The sequence below is a fragment of the Urocitellus parryii genome, chromosome 1 (assembly GCF_045843805.1).
Source record: "Urocitellus parryii isolate mUroPar1 chromosome 1, mUroPar1.hap1, whole genome shotgun sequence".
Taxonomy (NCBI): Eukaryota; Metazoa; Chordata; class Mammalia; order Rodentia; family Sciuridae; genus Urocitellus; species Urocitellus parryii.
In genome coordinates, this window is record NC_135531.1 from 126,545,262 (window position 1) to 126,563,025 (window position 17,764).

A 17,764-nucleotide genomic window follows, 5' to 3' on the forward strand; every position below is an offset into this window, starting at 1 on the left:
AGCTAGCCAATCCCTAAAAAACAAATGCCAAATGTCATCTTTGATATAAGGAGAGCAACTAAGAACAGAATAGGGAGGAAGAGCATGAGAAGAAGATCACCATTAAACAGGGACGAGACGGGGGAGGGAAAGAGAGAGAGAAGGGAAATTGCATGGTAAAGGAAGGAGACCCTCATTGTTATACAAAATTACATGTAAGAGGAAGTGAGGGGAAAGGGGAAAAAAACAAGAGAGAGAAATGAATTACAGTAGATGGGGTAGAGAGAGAAGATGGGAGGGGAGGGGAGGGGGGATAGTAGAGGATAGGAAGGGCAGCAGAATACAACAGACACTAGTATGGCAGTATGTAAAAAAGTGGATGTATAACCGATGTGAATCTGCAATATGTATACGGGGTAAAAATGGGAGTTCATAATCTGCTTGAATCAAATGTATGAAATGTCAAGAGCTTTGTAATGTTTTGAACAACTAATAATAAAAAATAATAAAATAAAATAAAAATAAAAAATAATTAAGAAATGTTAACTACAAAACTACTAAATGTGTTTAACAAGGTTTGGTATTAAAAAATTAGTACCTGGGCTGGAGTTGTAGTTCAAGGATAGAGTGCTTGCCTAGCATGTGTGAGGCACTGGGTTCAGTGTTCAGCACTGCACATAAATAAATAAAATAAAGGTCCATTGACAACTAAAAAATATTTTAAAAAGTTAACATCCAAAATTCAATTGTATTTTATGTAGTAGAGAAAAATGTTGCAAAATTAAAACTGATTATATTAAAATAATATAAAAGAAACCTAAAATATATACAAATATATTTAATAATAGATGTGCAAAAACTTTTCTGAAAACCATGAAACACTTCATTGAGAAATAAAGACCTAGATAATATGTTACGATGTGTTAATGGACTGATCAATTCAATCTTATTGATTTTTCTCAAATAGATCTTCAGTGCAATCCCAATAGCAGGCTGTTTTAAAAATAGAAATAATAGCTTATCCTAAAATGTACATGAAATGCAAATAATCTAGAATAGCCAAAACAGTCTTGGAAAAAAAATTTTAAAGCTTAAGGGCTTGTATTACTTGACTTTAAGACTTAGTAAAAAGTTATAACTGAAATGGAGAAAATTAAATTCCATGGGCACAAAGTTTAATGTTGGTAAAAAGAGAAACAATAGAGCAATGGAACTGAACAGAAAGCCCCGGGATAGAATTATACTTACATGGTTGGTTCATTTTCCATAAAAGTACCAAATCAAGCCAGAGGGGAAAGAGAAGTCTTTTCATCAAATTATGCTAGAACCACAGAATATCCATATAGGAGGACATGAAGACTGACTCTCCTGCCTCACTTTGCACACAAGATTTGATTTGTGATGGATCACAGATACAAATGTAAAAGTTATAAGTGTAAATATATTGAAAAAACATAGAAAAATATTATTATGACCTGGCACTAGGCAAAGATTTCTTAAACAAGAAGGATATAACAAGAAATCAAATAATTGATAAGATAAAATTTATCAAAATTAAAAATTTATGGTCATCAAAAGACACTTAAAGAAGCAGGCAAACCACAGACTGGAAGAAATATTTGCAAGATACAAAACTAAGAAAGAACTAGTACACAGAATGCATAAAAAAATCCTACAACTACATAATAATTGTCAGTTTTTTGTTTTATTTCAATTTAAACAGTAGAAATAGATTGTTAGTCCACAGATTTATTGAAGTACAAATTACAGTCAATAAGTTCCCTCTCATATCTCTTGATTGATTGATGATAGAGACAGAGACAGAGATAGAGAGATATCTAAAGAATACACCCAAATACAAAAGACAAACTTTAAATATATCTAAAATGAACAAATAAAAAATAAAATGTGCATTTTGGGAAACAAGAACCCAAAAACTTTTAACACAAAGGACTGACAAAATAAACAAAGCCTAAAAGAGAGCTGAAGTAAAAATACTAATATTGGACCAAGTAGATTTTGAGAGACATTGTCAAAAATAAAAAAGGAAATTTTTATAACTATATAGATCAATTCACCAGGATAATGTCACAGTCTTAATATTTATATTATTAATACTGTATATATACACATATATCTCCAACATTTATAAAGCCAAAATTTACATAACTAAAAGAGAACTAGACAAATTTATAGTCATAGTGGATTATAAATAGTCAGCATTCTTTTTTTTCCTCAAAATATATTCATTTTATTTTATTTTTTTTAAAGAGAGAGAGAGAATTTTTAATATTTATTTTTTAGTTCTCGGCGGACACAACATCTTTGTTTGTATGTGGTGATGAGGATTGAACCCGGGCTGCACACATGCCAGGCGAGCGCGCTACCGCTTGAGCCACATCCCCAGCCCTATTTTTTGTATTTTTAACATTTATTTATTTATTCATTTATTTGAGACTGGGAAATGGATCCAGAGTCCCTTTACTACTGAGCTACATTCCCAGTCTTTTTTATTTTTATTTTTTTCAACATTCTTAATACCTGATAGTATAATTAGATTAAGAAATCAGTAAGGCACTGAAAATCTGAAAAATACAATTGATAAACTCATCCTAATTGACATATATAATATACTGTGCCCAAGGATGATAGAATTCATATTATTTTCAAGTGCCTAACAAATTTTAAGCAAAATAGGCCATAAGTTGAATCATAAAGAATTTTAACAAATTTATAGTGTTTGCAATCATTTACACTATATTCTCTGAGTACAACAGAATTAGCTAGAAGTAAACAACAAAACTCCCAAGTACCTAACAATCAAACACATACTTCAAAAATTATGAGTTACAAATGAAACTACAACTGAAATGGCAAAACATTATGAACTGAACAATAAGAAAAATGTCATGTGCCAAAATTTATATAACTAAGCCAGAGGAAAAATTATAGCTCTAAATGCTTATTAGAAAACAGGAAAAGTTTCAAACTGGTCATCAAAAAGCTTCCATTTTAATAAATTCTAAAAAGAACAGTAAGTTAAATCTGATGAAAGTTGAAAAAAGGAAAGAATAAAGACAGGAACTGATCAAATACATAACAAAATAAAAAAGAGAAAATTATAAAAGCCCAAAATAGGGCCCATGAAAAACTGATAAACCCTAGAAACACCAATTGAGAAGAGAAAAACCCCAAAATATCAATATCGTGAATGAGAAAGGATATGTCACACGAATGCTGTGTCAAAGGACAAAGATATTTTGAACAACTTTGTATTGACAAATTTAACAATTTAGAAAAAATGGATAAATTATTGAAAAACATATGATTTATCGAACACTGACAGAAGACCAGAGATAATCAAGTCTGTCAAAGAATTTACTGTATCACTAAGAATCTTCCTGCAAAGAAAATGCAAAACCAACTGTCATCACAAGAAATACATTTTAAAAACATGGGAAAAAATTAGCCATCTAATCTCTGACAGTGCACAGAACAGAGGAAAGACTTTCCAACTCTTCTTATGAGATCAACATATAATCTTCATCGAATATCACACAGAAACATTATAAGAAAAACACAGACCAGTCTTTTTCATGAGTACCCAAACAAAATACAATAAATTAAATCTACCAGATCATAATAAGGTGGAGTTTATTGCTTTTGGGTAACTCAATTTGTTTATAGTAGTAGGGATTGTATCCAGAGACATTTTACCACCAAGCTACATCCCCAGCCCTTTTTATTTTTTATTTTGAGACAGGTCTTACTAAGTTGCTTAGGGCCTCATACAATTGCTGAGGCTGGTTTTGAACTTGTGATCCTTCTGCCTCAGCCTCCCAAGTTGCTGGAATTACAGCCACAACATCTGGCACCTGGCTTTACAATAGTGGTTTAACATTAATAAATTAATCAATGAAATTTGCTACATTAAGGAAAAAAGAGAAAATATGTGACCATCTCAATTCAATACATGCAGAAAAACCAATAAAATTCAACAGATAGTCTCCTGACTTTACTTTAATTATATATGTCATTTATTTATTTTTGTGGTGCTGGGGATCCAACACAGGGCTGTGTTTATGCTAGGCAAATGCTCTGCCATTGAGCCACACCCCAGCCCACATCACCTACTCTTGATTAAAAGGGAAAAAAACCCCTGCACATTAAGAATAGAATAGACCTTCTTTAATAAGGAGTATTTGTAAAACACAGTGAACATCATAGTTAATAGTGAAATATTGAAAGTTTTCTTAAATGAGATTAAGAACAAGATAAAGATGTCCACTATCATCATTTAACAGTGTATGGAAGATTTTAGCCAGAACAAGTAAGTCAATTAAAATTAAATATTTCTAAGCAAAATTAAAATGCACAAAGAGAAATGGGATGGGGGAAAGCTATAAAATGTCATGAGACATCCATGGGCGCTATGTATGAGCTATGCATGTCTCGTAACCATATGAGGGGACATCTCTGGCATCGCATGCTGGTTGGGCTGCGCAATGCAAGTGCACCCCTCTCTCTCTCTCTCTCTCTCTCTCTCTCTCTCTCTCTCTCTCTCTCTCTCTGTGATCCCACACAGCACCTGAGATAGGTTTGACTTGCCAAGGTGTCAATCGATCTGCTACCACAAGACATCACTAAGCCAGACTCCACCTTTGAAACCTTATCCCCTGCCTTATTTGGTGAAGAACATTCTATTGAAACTCCTTTATTGGTCCCCCTGTAAAAATAAAGAGATTCTGGATGCATGCTCTCTTGCCTTCCTTAAGCTGACCCTTAAGGTCACAAAGCCATTGTATCCTCCGATATGAAAATGACTTCTGTGTCCTGTGCTTCCTTACCATTTTCTTAGTTTAATGTAGCAGCCAGCTCTTTTGAACCTAGTTCATCTCAACGGCGTGGGTTGCAGGCAAAAATAGAAATTTCATAGATCATAAAACTCAGTGTCCTAAAGATGTCCATCTATTTGGGAGATGAATAGATCTAATTCTATCCAAGAGTAGCCAAGGCAATCATGAAGAAGACAATCAAAATGGAAAAACTTTCACTACCAAATATGAGGACCTATTATAAAGAACATTATTAAGAGCATGTATTACTAGCAAAAGAATAGAAAAATAAAACTATGGAATACAGTGATACTATGGAAAGAATTGTGTTCCTCCAAAATTCATATGTTGAAACTCTAAACTTCAGTGTGGTAGAATTTGAAGATGGAGCCTTTAGGAGGTAATTAGGTTTAGATGAGGTTATGAAGGGATGGCCCTCACCAGAGATCAGTGCCCTTATAAGAAGTGATGGCACAGAGCTTGTCCTCTCTCTCCATGTGAGGCTACAGTGGGAAAGTGGCTGTCTATAAACTAGAAAGAGTCCTGCCCAGAGATCTGATTGGCTAATACCTTGACCTTGAGCTTCTGAGGGTCCAGGAGTGTGGAAAAAAAAAATCCCTGTTGTAGTATTTTGTTATGACAGGCCAAGCAAACCAGGACAAGTAGAGTCTAGAAACAAACCCACAGATACGCAGGCACTTGACTGGGGCTAAGGTAACAGTGCAATAGGAAAAGAATAGTTTTTTAATTAACTGGTGCCAGAACAGTTAAGAAAAATTATTTCTTACTTAATGTTGTATCATATTTTTTGTATTTCAGATGTGTTACAAATTTAAATGTGAAAAATAAATTTCTTTTATTACTTTGTTCAAAATTGGTTTCCTTTTTTTTAATTGAGGTCTAACTTACATACAAAACTGCACAAATCTTAGAAGATTGATGACATTTTCTACATATCCAGAAGGGTCCTTCATGATCCCTTCCAGTTACCCCAAAGTAATCAATGTTCTGGCTGTCAAACCAAAAAAATTTGTCTGTTTTTTTCATTGCAGTCTAGAGACTCTCTGGCCCCTTGACCCTGAAAGACCATGAGAGATTCACTTCAGTTCTTTGAAGGTACTGAACTTAATTTGTTATTCTCCCACTTCATTCAGCTGCAAAATCTGGCAAACATCTTAAAACTTTTTGAGACTGGATGGGTTTTTTTGAGACAGAATGTCCTCCTTTAACAGTCCCGAGTATTTTGTTTTTCCTTTTAAAAACCCTCTGCCTAACACACAACCTCAGAAGTTAGCAAGCATTCCATGCGAAATCCAGACACAAAAGTCTCCAATCTATCCAAGGAGTCCTGTGCAGCCACTAGAACCCTTGCTGGATTCTTATTCCCCAGCAGAGTCCCTCTGCATGTGTTAGGTTCAAAGTTCAATCTGAGTTCCAATCAACAAAAGCCTCTAGGAAAGAAAACTGCTAGTAATCATCAGCTCACACTCTCTACAACTGAAGTTTATATAATACTTGTTGCTTAGAGAACTCTTTGATGTTGTTAGGTTGAGTATTGGGTTGCAACTCAGCAGCTTGGGAGGCTGAGGCAGGAGGATTTAAAATTCAAAGCCAGCCTCAGCAACTTAGCAAGACCCTAAGCGACTCAGTGAGACCCTATCTCTAAATTAAATACAAGAAAATGGCTGGGGATGTGGCTCAGTGGTTAAGCATCCCTGGTTTAATCCCCAGTACAAAAAAAAAAAAAAAGAGTAAAAATAGTATTGGGTTGCTATAACCTTCTTACCCTATCCAAAGATTGATGACTGATCAAGCTTTTAGGAGAAATCAAAGAACCTTAGGGTAGGCAAAATTTTTAAAAATAGGACAAAGAACATGCTAATCATAGAGGAATTAGATGAATAAATTGGATACATAAAATTAGGAATTTCCATTTACCAACAGACACAATCAACCGATAAAAGAAATAAAAATAAATTTTAATAAATTAAGTAAATGGGTGACAAACTGTGTTAATCAGTTTTCTGTTACTATAACAAATACCTGCCACAATCAACATACAAAGACAGAAGGTTTATTTTGGCTCACTGTTTTATAGACATTAGTCCAGGGTGATTTGGCCCCATTGCTTTTAGGCCTGTGGTGAGGTAGTGTATCATGGTGGGAAGCACAAAGCAGAGCAAAGCCATTTACTTCATGGATGGGATGAGAAAGAGTAAGATTATCCCCTTCAAAGGCATACCCCCAATACCCAGGAGACCTCCTACTAGGCCCCACCTCTCAAAGTCTCTACCACCTCCCAATAGCACCATCTGGGAACTAAGCCTTCAGTGTGAGTGCCTTTGGGGGACAGTCCAGTTTCAAACTAGAGTACACACCTTGCTCATAGACTGAAACACTCAACATTGTAAAGATGTCCATTTCCCCCAAGCTGATTTATATGTTTAAAGCAAAAATTCCAGAAAAGATTTTTGCACATTTTTGCACAAGTTTATTCTGATATTTATATGGAAAGTCATAGGACTAAAAATAGCTAACACAATCTTTATAAGAACCAAGCAGGAGAAACTACTCTGCTGATATTAAGGCAGAAAGATAGACACATGAATCAATAAAATGGGGTATAAAATGCAGAAATAGATTCACATCAATATGCCTGATTTCTAACAAAGGTGCCAAACCAATACAATGGAAGAAGGAGAGCCTTTTCAATAAATGGCACTCAGGTCACTGGATATACATTGGGAGAGAGAGAAAAGAAAAAGAAGAAGAAAATTTTTGAGCTAAACCTCACATTTCATAAAAAATTAACTTAATGGATCACAGACTTATAGGTATAACATTAAAATTAAAAACTTGTTTAAAAGTTTTTAATCTCTAGGCTATGAGACTAGGAAAAGAGCTCTTACTGTATTCATAAGCACAATCCATAAAAGGAAAAATTGATAAATCACACTTCTTCCATATGAACGAGATAAAAAGAGAAGCTACATACTCAGAGAAAATATTGGCAAATGACAAATCTGACAACAACAACAACAACCTGGTATTTAGAATATGGAAAAAGTCCTCAGAATTCACCAATAAAAAACAATTTGATTAGAAAATAGACAAAACACATGAACAGATATTTCACTGGAGAGGATACACAGATGGCAATATGCACATGACAGCTATTTAACATTATTGGCCATTAGGACAATGGTAATTAAAACCACAGTGACATATTGCTACACCTGTCAAAATGACTAAAATGAAAAATAGGGACAACACTAAGTAGTGATGAGGATGAAGAGAAACGATTGCTGTTGTATTGCTGGTTGGAACATAAAAAAGTATGGCCACTCCAGAAAACAGTTTGGCAGTTTCTTATAAAACGAAATATGTTGCTACCATACCACCCAGCACTTGCAGTCTTGGTCACTAATCCCAGAGAAATAAAAACATGTGCACACAAAAACTTGGAGGAGAATGTTCATAGCAGCTTCATAATACACAAAACTAGAATAACCTCAGATGTCCTTTACCAGGTGAATAGTTGTGCAACCCATAGTCCATACATACCTTGAAGTATTACTCCACAATTAAAAGGAACAAACTATCGATGTTGACATTGATTGGATGAGTCTTTATGTAATTATGCCAAGTGAAAAAAAGCCAGTCCCAAGATGTTACATTCTGTATGTTTCTGTTTATGTGACACTTTAAATGTCAAAATTTTAGAAAACAGAGGATAGATTAGGGATTTCCAGGGATTAGGGATGTGTTGAAAGGTGGGAGGAAAGTGGCTGTAGTTGCAAAGGGACATGAGACATTCTTGCATTGATGGACCTGTTAGGTACCTCAACTATAGCGGTAGAAACAGGAACCCACACAGGTGACATCATTGGTATAAATTAACATACAAATGAACAGAATTAAATAGGGAAACCAGAATAACTGTTTTATACTGATATTGTACTATATTAATGGTCCCTATATAACATCAATGATACAATATTGACACATAAATATATAGGAATATATATATGGGAATCTAACCCAGGGGTGCTCTTCTACTGAGCTACATCCCCAGGCCTTTTTATATTTTTTTATTTTAGAGACAGGGTCTCGCCAAGTTACTGAGTGTCTCATTAAATTGCTGAGGCTGGCCTCAAACTTGTGATCCTCTAGTCTCAGTCTCCTGACTAGCTGGGATTACAGATGTGTGCTATCACAGCTGGCTTGACATTGATTATTATGTTATTATGCCATAGCTTTACAAATTGTTACCATTATAGGGAAATGGGGAAAGTTACAAGGGATATTTCTTCACTCATTCTTATAATTGCATATAAATCTATGATCATCTAAATAAAATTTTCAAATAAAAAATCAGACACATACACACACAAAGAAACAGAAGAGGCAAAGGCCAGTCAAAAGGTGGGAGAAGATACCAGCAATATCTACAAAAAAAAACTGTATCTAGAATACGTAACTTTTTCAAAACAATAAGTAGAAGAAAAACCACCCAACCAAAAATACAGCAACAGTCTTGAAAAAGAATTCATAAAAGAGAATGTTCAAATGGTCAAAAAATATGTGAAAAGGTACTCAACCTCAATTTTATTGCTTCAAGAAGATAGAAATTAAAGCCACAATATGACAGTTTATATGCACCCCACCACAATGGCTAAAATGGAAAAGAGACAATATCAAATTTTGTGGATGATGCAAACTGTACTGCCAGTGGGAGCAGGAAATGGCAAGACCACTTTGCAACATTGGCAGAAACTCCTAAAGCTAAACAAGTACTGTTCTATGTATGCTGTGTGCTGTCCAGTTAGGTTCTGCAGCACACTGTGCAACCTCAGAGGTATATAACAATAAACTTTTTTTTCCCCTGCAAATGTATGGGTCATCTGGCCTTTCTTCTGGTCTTGACTGGGTATACACACCCTCTTCCTGCCTTAGTCAAGTAAGACTCAGCCAAGCAATGTTACTTATCTTGTTTGGATGCTCAGATTTCTAGGGCCTCTGCTGAGATTGCACCTCATGGAATCCTATCCTCCAACAGATTTTGTGTCAGGCTAGTGAGGCATGTTTTTATGGTAATAACAAAGAAACTGGAGCAAGAGAGAGAGAACAGAAATGCAAATTCTCTTGATGCCTGTACTCAGAACTGGCACGCCACACCTTCTATCATATTCCAGCAGCCAAAGCAGATCACAACTTCCAGATCCCAGCCCAGATTTCAGGAGTTGGGAATAGACTCTCCCTCTTGATGAAATGAACTGCTAAATTATGTTGCAAGGGCATTGGATAAAGTGTTGAAGAACTAAAGCCATTTTTGTGATCAACCAATAATATACTGTGACCCAGAAATTTCATTCCAACCAACATGTATATCCATACATTCTCAAAAGACATGTGCAAGAATATCCATAGCAGTGATCTTTATAACAACCTCAAACTGGAAACTATCCAATGCCCACTAACAGAAAAAAACTGGGTTAATAAATTATGATTATATAGGTATTTACATATAACAAAAGAATACAATGGAATAAAGTTTTGAATAAACTAGCATCATATCATATGTCATACCATGAATGAATCTCAGATATCAGGTAAGCCAAAGAGGCCAGACACAAAGAAGCATATATTGTATGGTTCCATTTAAGGAAAGTTCAAAACAGTTGAAATGAATCTATGGTGTTGGAAGTCAGAATAATGTCTACTCTTAGGGACTAGAAACTGAAATGGGGCACAGAAGGGGAGCTTAAGGGATGCTGATAATGTTTTGTCTCTTGATCTCAACTGCAGTTTACACAAGCATATTCAACTTATGAACAATTCACATAGCTACTCAATTATGTCTTGTGTACTATTGGGCAAATGTGTGATACTTCAATAAAAGGTTGAAAGTTAGATCCCTCCCAAAAGAAGAAAGTGAATCATAAAGAAATGAACAGAAATTCGTGAATTAAGAAACAATAATGAAAGATGATTCAACAAAGTTGGTTCTTGTTGGTAACACAAACAGTCAAGAAAAAAAATAGAAAATACATAAACTAAAATATCAGAAATAAGCTAGGTGTGGTGCATACCTGCAATCCCAGCAACTCTGGAGGCTGAATCAGTGGAGTCGCAAGTTCATGTCCAGCCTCAGCAACTTAATGAAACTCTGTTTCAAAATAAAAAATAAAAAAGGCTAGGGATGTAGCTCAGTGGTAGAGCACCCCTGAGTTCAATCCCCAGAACTGGAAAAAAATCAGGAATATAAGAATGAGGCATATTGAAACAAATTCTATGGACATTGAAGATGAAAATCATGTAGTATTAGTAATTAACTGTCAACAACTTTGAAAAATCAGTTGAAATAATGAATTCCTAGGAAAACACTAAGCAAACTTTACACATGAGAAGAAACATGAATAGCATTTTCCTAAGAAATAGAATCTGTAATTAAAAATATTCCCACCCAGTAAAACTCTAGATGGTTCTTCTAGCAATTTCTATCAAGTTTACAAGAAATTAATAACAATCCAACACAAATTCTTTTGGGAAATTTAAAATGGGGGGGGCGAGTAAGAGTAATCCAAATTAAAATCACAGCAAGTTATTTCAATCAACAAACTGATTCTAAAGTTAATAAAGAGTAGCAAAAGTCCCAGAATGGCCAATACAATATGGAAGGAGAAAGGAGAACCAGCTGGTACAATCCAGCTTCAAATCTTATTAGAAAGCTTTGTAATACAGTTGGTATTAGTGAAAGAATAGACAAGCAGATGAATGGAAGGGAATAGAGATGTCAGAAACAGGTCCACATAAATATAGTCAAATGCTCTTAGACAAAGGGACTAAAGCAATAAATGGAGAAAAGAAGGTATTCAGTAAATGGAGCTGGAACAACTGGATGTTCAACCCCAAATAATAATACTCTAGACACAGACCTTGTACCCCTTGTACCCTTCATAACAATTAAACCAAAATGAGACACAGACCTAAACGTAAAACAAAACTAGAAAACTCCTAAAAGATAACAAGTAGAAAATCTAGATGACCTTGGGTTTAGTGATGACTTTTTAGAAACAGTACTAGAGACACTATCCGTGGGAGAAATAATTTATAAGCCAAGCTTCATTATTATGCTAAGTGAAATAAGCCAGACCCAGACAGTCAAGGGTTGCATGCTTTCTCTGATATGCCGAAGCTAGTCTAAAATAAGGAAGAAAAAAAAAAAGAAAAATAAAAAGAATTCAAGGGAGGGGAGTTTCCATCAAGACAGAAGAAAGATCAGAGTAAAGGAAGGGGATTGATAGGGAGGGATGAGGAAAAGGATAAGTGAAGTGAATCTGACCTGAATTTCCTATGTACAATGAACTTCACCATTATATATATCCACAAGACACTACTAAAAAATGCTGTGGGTAAATAGCAGAAAGGTCAGTAGAGTAAAGGGAAGGGAACAGGGGGAGGGAGCAAGAGAGGAAAAGGGAAGTACTGGGGACTGAATTAGAGCACATTATATTTCATGCTTTTATGTCAAAATGAATCCTAATGTTATGTATAACTAAAAAGAACCAATAAAAAAACAAAAATAAAATCACTTTATATTTTCCTAAGAAAAAACAATTTTTTAATTAAAAATTTCTTTTCTGCAAAAGACATTATCAAGAGAATAAAATAAGCCATAGACCAGGAGAAAATATTTGCAAAAGAGGTTTCTCATAAAGGATTACAATCCAAAATAAAAAAAATTCTACAACTCAGCAATAAGAAACAAACAACTGGACTTAAAACATATACACACACAAATATATATATTTATATTATATATATGTAATATATATTTTTTTAAATATTTATTTTTTAGTTGTAGGTGGACACAATACCTTTATTTTATTTTATGCGGTGCTGATGATCGAACCCAGTGCCTCATGCATGATAAGTGAATGCTGTACCACTGAGCCACAACCCTAGCCCCCATATATGTTTTATACACACACACACACACAAACACACACACACACACACACACACACACACACACACAACCACAAAGACCTTAACAGACATCCTATTAAATAAGATATTCAGGTCACAAATAAGCATATGAAAAGACGTTTCATTGTCATGTATGCAAACGCAAACTAAAACCAAAAGACATACTACAAACCTATTAAAATAACCAAAATCCAAAACACTGACATTTGCCAGTGTCAAGAATGTGCATCAACAGGAAGTCTCATTCTTTGCTAGTAAGAATGCAAAACAGTACAGCTGCTTTAGAAGACAATTTGACAGTTTATTACAAATTAGACTTACCCTTACCATATAATCCAGCAATTCTGCTCCTTGGTATTTTCCACAAAGAACTGAAAACTTACATCCACACAAAAACTTGCAAACAAATGTTTGCTTGTTTGTTTATTTATTTGCAGTACTGGGGATTGAACCCAAGGACACTCTACCACTGAGCTACTTCCCCAGCCCCTTTCATATTTTATTTTTTAATTAAAAATGTTTGTAGTTATAGACGGACAGAGTGCCTTTATTTTATTTGTTTTTATATGATGCTAAGGATCCAACCCATTGCTTCACACATGCTAGGCAAGCGTTCTGCCACTGAACTACAGTCCCAGCCCTTTTCATATTTTGAGATAGGATCACACTAAATTGCCCAGGCTGGTCTTGAAACTGCAATCTCTTGCCTCAGCTTCCTTAATTGCTGTGATTACAGGAGCCCTGATTTCTTTTAGTGGGTGATAGTATTTAAAACCAAGATCAGGAGCTAGTTATATGTATTGCTACAAGTGTATATCTCTTTTTGGCCCTTTCAGCAAACAGAGTTAAGAAACTCTACTGTGTATACACTCATGTGTGTACATTTATATGTGTGTATGTATATGCTTGCATGTATATATAAACACATATCCACATACACACGTAGATGTTTATATATATACCTATTGTAGAAATTATGAGTCTACACCATTACCTTTAAAATTCATCTCTAGATAGTACTTGCTGGCCTTCCTCCATTCCATATTTTCAGGTCCCTTCTTCCACAGTGATAAACCTGGTTCCCAATAACAGCAATGCCCTTACTCATTTGCTGAAATCTGTAATACATCTAAAATTATTCAAAATTGATTAATCCATACTGCTACAATAAAACCCAAATCAATAAAAATCATTTAAGACTTGTTGGTAATTCTTCTCTGACCTTCATTCCTGTTATAGGTTGAAAGTACCAAATGCTGGGTTGATAAATTGCTTGGATTTTTCTTCTCTCCTCTTCAATGGATTATGATATTTATTTGAAAGACAATTAGGTTCATTGGTTTTTAGTTCACTTTTCAATTTGGGAACTTTCTCCACACCTTGTTATAGATGCAGTTTTAGTTACTGAATATGGGAAAACACGAATGTACCTCTCAATGTGAAAAGTATGCAAAAACTATACTCAGGGGTATGTCACTTTCTCTTGTGTTTTTCTGATTCTCATTCCTTCCCGGGAACTATCATCTTCAATGTTTTATGGTTTGTTCCTCTTGTGTTTTAGGCAGGTGTGTGTGTATGTTTTCTTACCTTTCTTTCTTACACAAAACATGACACACCATATAAGCTCATTTGTTCTTTGTTCTTTTCACTTATCAATATCTCTGATGTGGGATTCACTCCACATCAATTTTTAGTAAACTCTATCATCCCCACAACACATAGTATTCATTTTGTCTATGCATCATAGTTTATCCAACCAATTTCCTATTTTGTGTATTTAAGTAGTTGCCAATATTTTGAAAATATTGAAAAAATTCAATATTTTACAATTATGAATCATGAGACATTGAATAATCTCATGCATATGTATCTTCAGGATAAATTCTAGAAGCTTATTTACTTGATTTAGAGTAAATGCAAAGATAGTTTTATTAAATGTTGTTAAGTTTCTCTCCACAGAGTTGAAGACGTTCATATTCTTATCAATAATGTATGAAAGACAGAGAGTGCCTGTTTCTTACACATTTGCCATAGGGGTAGTTTCAAGCTTTTGAACTTTCACCATTCTGGTAACTGAGAAATGGTTTCTAGGTGTGGTTTTATTTGCAGTTCTCCTATGACTGAAGTTCAACAGCTTTTCGTATTTTAAGTTCCATATTATGTCTCTTCCTGTTAATTGTTCTTGTGTTTTGTGAATATTTCAATAACATTTTAAAATCTTTTCCTCTCAGTTTTCAAAAACCTTTTTTTTACCAAATGTTACAGAATTCTTTGAACTGAATTCTGTCTCTCCAAAATTAATTGTTGAAACTCTAACTCCCAATGTGATTATATTTGGAAATGGGGCCTTTATGAGGAAATTAGGTTTAAATGAAATAATGAGGGTGGGGTCCTAATAGGTAGGATTAGTGTCCTTGCAAGAGTAGACAGCAGAGGGCACTCTTGCTCCCCTCACTTGCACACCAGTGGAGGACAAAGCAGCAGTTTACAAACCCAGAAGAGAGTCCAGGCCAGAAACTGAATCCGGTGGGACCTGATCTTGGGCTGTCCAGCTTCCAAAACTGTGAGAAAATTAATTTCTATTGTTTCTATGCACAGGATATGATATTTTGTTATGGTAGCCAAGGCAGAGTAAGACAGGGACATAATTTTTATCTGAGGTATATTTTGCCCATATTTTTTCCAGTTTATCATTTTGACTTTTGATTTTCCTTTTCCATGTAAAAATTTTGTTTTTGTTTTTAATGTAGTCAAGGGAGGAATATTATAATAATCTTTTCAGATAATTGGAAATATCATTCTGATTCCATACCAAAGCCTGACAAGTGCCCAGTTCTTAAAGGTTAGCAGTTATGTAGAATCTAAAAACAGGTCATTAAATTTTCATACTCTGTGACATTAAATCCATTGGTATAGCCGGGAGTGGTTGGCACACATCTGTAATCCTAGTTACTTTAGAGGCAGATACAAGAGAATCATAAATTCAAGGCCAGCCTGGCCAACTTAGTGATACCTTGATTGAAAATAAAATAAAAGGGGTGGGGATATGGCTCAGTGGCAGAATACTTGCCTAGTATTGCTCAAGACTGTGGGTTCAGTCCACAGTACCAAAAGAAGGGGGGAAAATCCATTGGTCTATCTTGCACTTTGAGTGATCTTTTACCTTTGCGTGATTTTGTGAAAACACATTCATCATATGGAAGTTATGTAGAACTTCCAAATGTTGACAGACTTAAATAACGCCAAAAATCATCTTAGTTAATATCATCACCTGTCTCATCAGAAATGTTTTTAGGTATTGGGAACTGGTTAAGTTCATGGTGGAAGACACAAGCTTTAACATTTTAAAATGTTGTTTCATTAAGAGCACTCTTAATTCTTAAGTGAAGCTAAGTGTATGTATATGGAAGGGAGGGGTGGAAAAATCTTGACTGCTAATACACAGTTTGGGGACACTTCCTTGATTCTGCTAAGGTGCCGGCAGTTTACCTACTAGTGCTTTTTATCATCAGTACAAACACCAACAAGTGAAAAAGGCAAATACTGCTTTCATATTTTTATGAAAGTGGTTTCATAATAATAAGAAAGTGCTCTGTGGACCAGTGAGTAGCACTGCTCTAAGGGTAGCCAGAGTCCTTTAACCCCAGCTCTAACCTCAGGGGGAAAAACATTTCAGTCAATCGAGGTCTTTACACATGAATAGAGGTGACGGAGCCCCTCCCCCTCCTTCCCACCTGCACCCTGCAGGCCCCTTTGTTATTTCTCCTCAAGGCTAAGTAGTCACTTGCACTTCTTTTAAAGCAGGGCATTCAATTGCTTAACAAACATAGGAGGGGGTGGAGACTGCAGAAAATCAGTGACAGTGTCAGATGTTGCCGCCAGTTGCAGATCAAAGAAAAAGAAACTCTCTCTGGAGTCATCTGGGAAAGAATAGAGGGACTTGCTGCCAGAGAAGCCAAACATATCTGTTCTGTGGAATGGGGCAGTTTGTTAAGGGGACAGAGCCTGGTGAGAGAGAAATCCTAGAGGTTTGCCCGCAGCTTTTCTCCAGTGACCCTGCATTCTCCCTACACACAGGCACGCACACATGCTCACACCCGCCTGTGTTCTCCTCTTGGTTTGATAAGCACTCATCAAAAGTTTAGCAACTCACTGGGGACTCCCTGCCTTCCACACACAAGGTCAAGAGAAACCAAGGAAATGGGTGTCATCTCCAAGGTTTAACTCTCAAATCATGGAAGGTCTGAATACTCAGGGTTGGGCAGGAGTTGGTGGGGAAACCAGGAAAGTTTAGCCCTGCCCATGAGCCCAAATCATCCTGACATCATGGAGGGCCATTTGGTCCCCTGTATCAGAGCCTTTTAATGGCAATCTCTGATCCAGTAATCCTCCTAAGAACTTATCCTTAAGAGCCAGCCAGATGTGCACAGAATGTGTCCCTGAGTATGTTCATCAAGTCTTTATAATGGATTTGGAAACAGTCTGGGAGGAGGAGAGGAGATAGGCAGGAGGAAGAGGCAATAAGAAGTTGTTTAAATAAATGGTGATCCAGCTCTGGGGATGTTGCTTGCAAACCAGGAATGGTTTCCAAAACATGGTCTGTAGACCCCCAGAGGTCACTGAAACCCCTTCCAGGGGTTTGTGAAGTCAAATTATTCTCGTAAGACCACCAAGACATTATTTGACTTTTCACCATTGGTCTTTATTTGCATGAATGATGCAAAAGCAACAGAGTAAAATGCTGGTGACTTGGCACAAGTCACCATTATCATCTGTATTAATAAATAGTACTTTATTTTCAAGCACTCGGGAAAAACCAGTTTCAAAATGTTCTTGATGAAGCAATAAAAAGTATTAATTAAAAAAAATCTTTGGCGCTTCAGGACCCATTTTTAAATATTTTATGTGACCAAGTGGGAAACACTTCTGCAATCCAACTAGGACAGGTGACCTGAGGA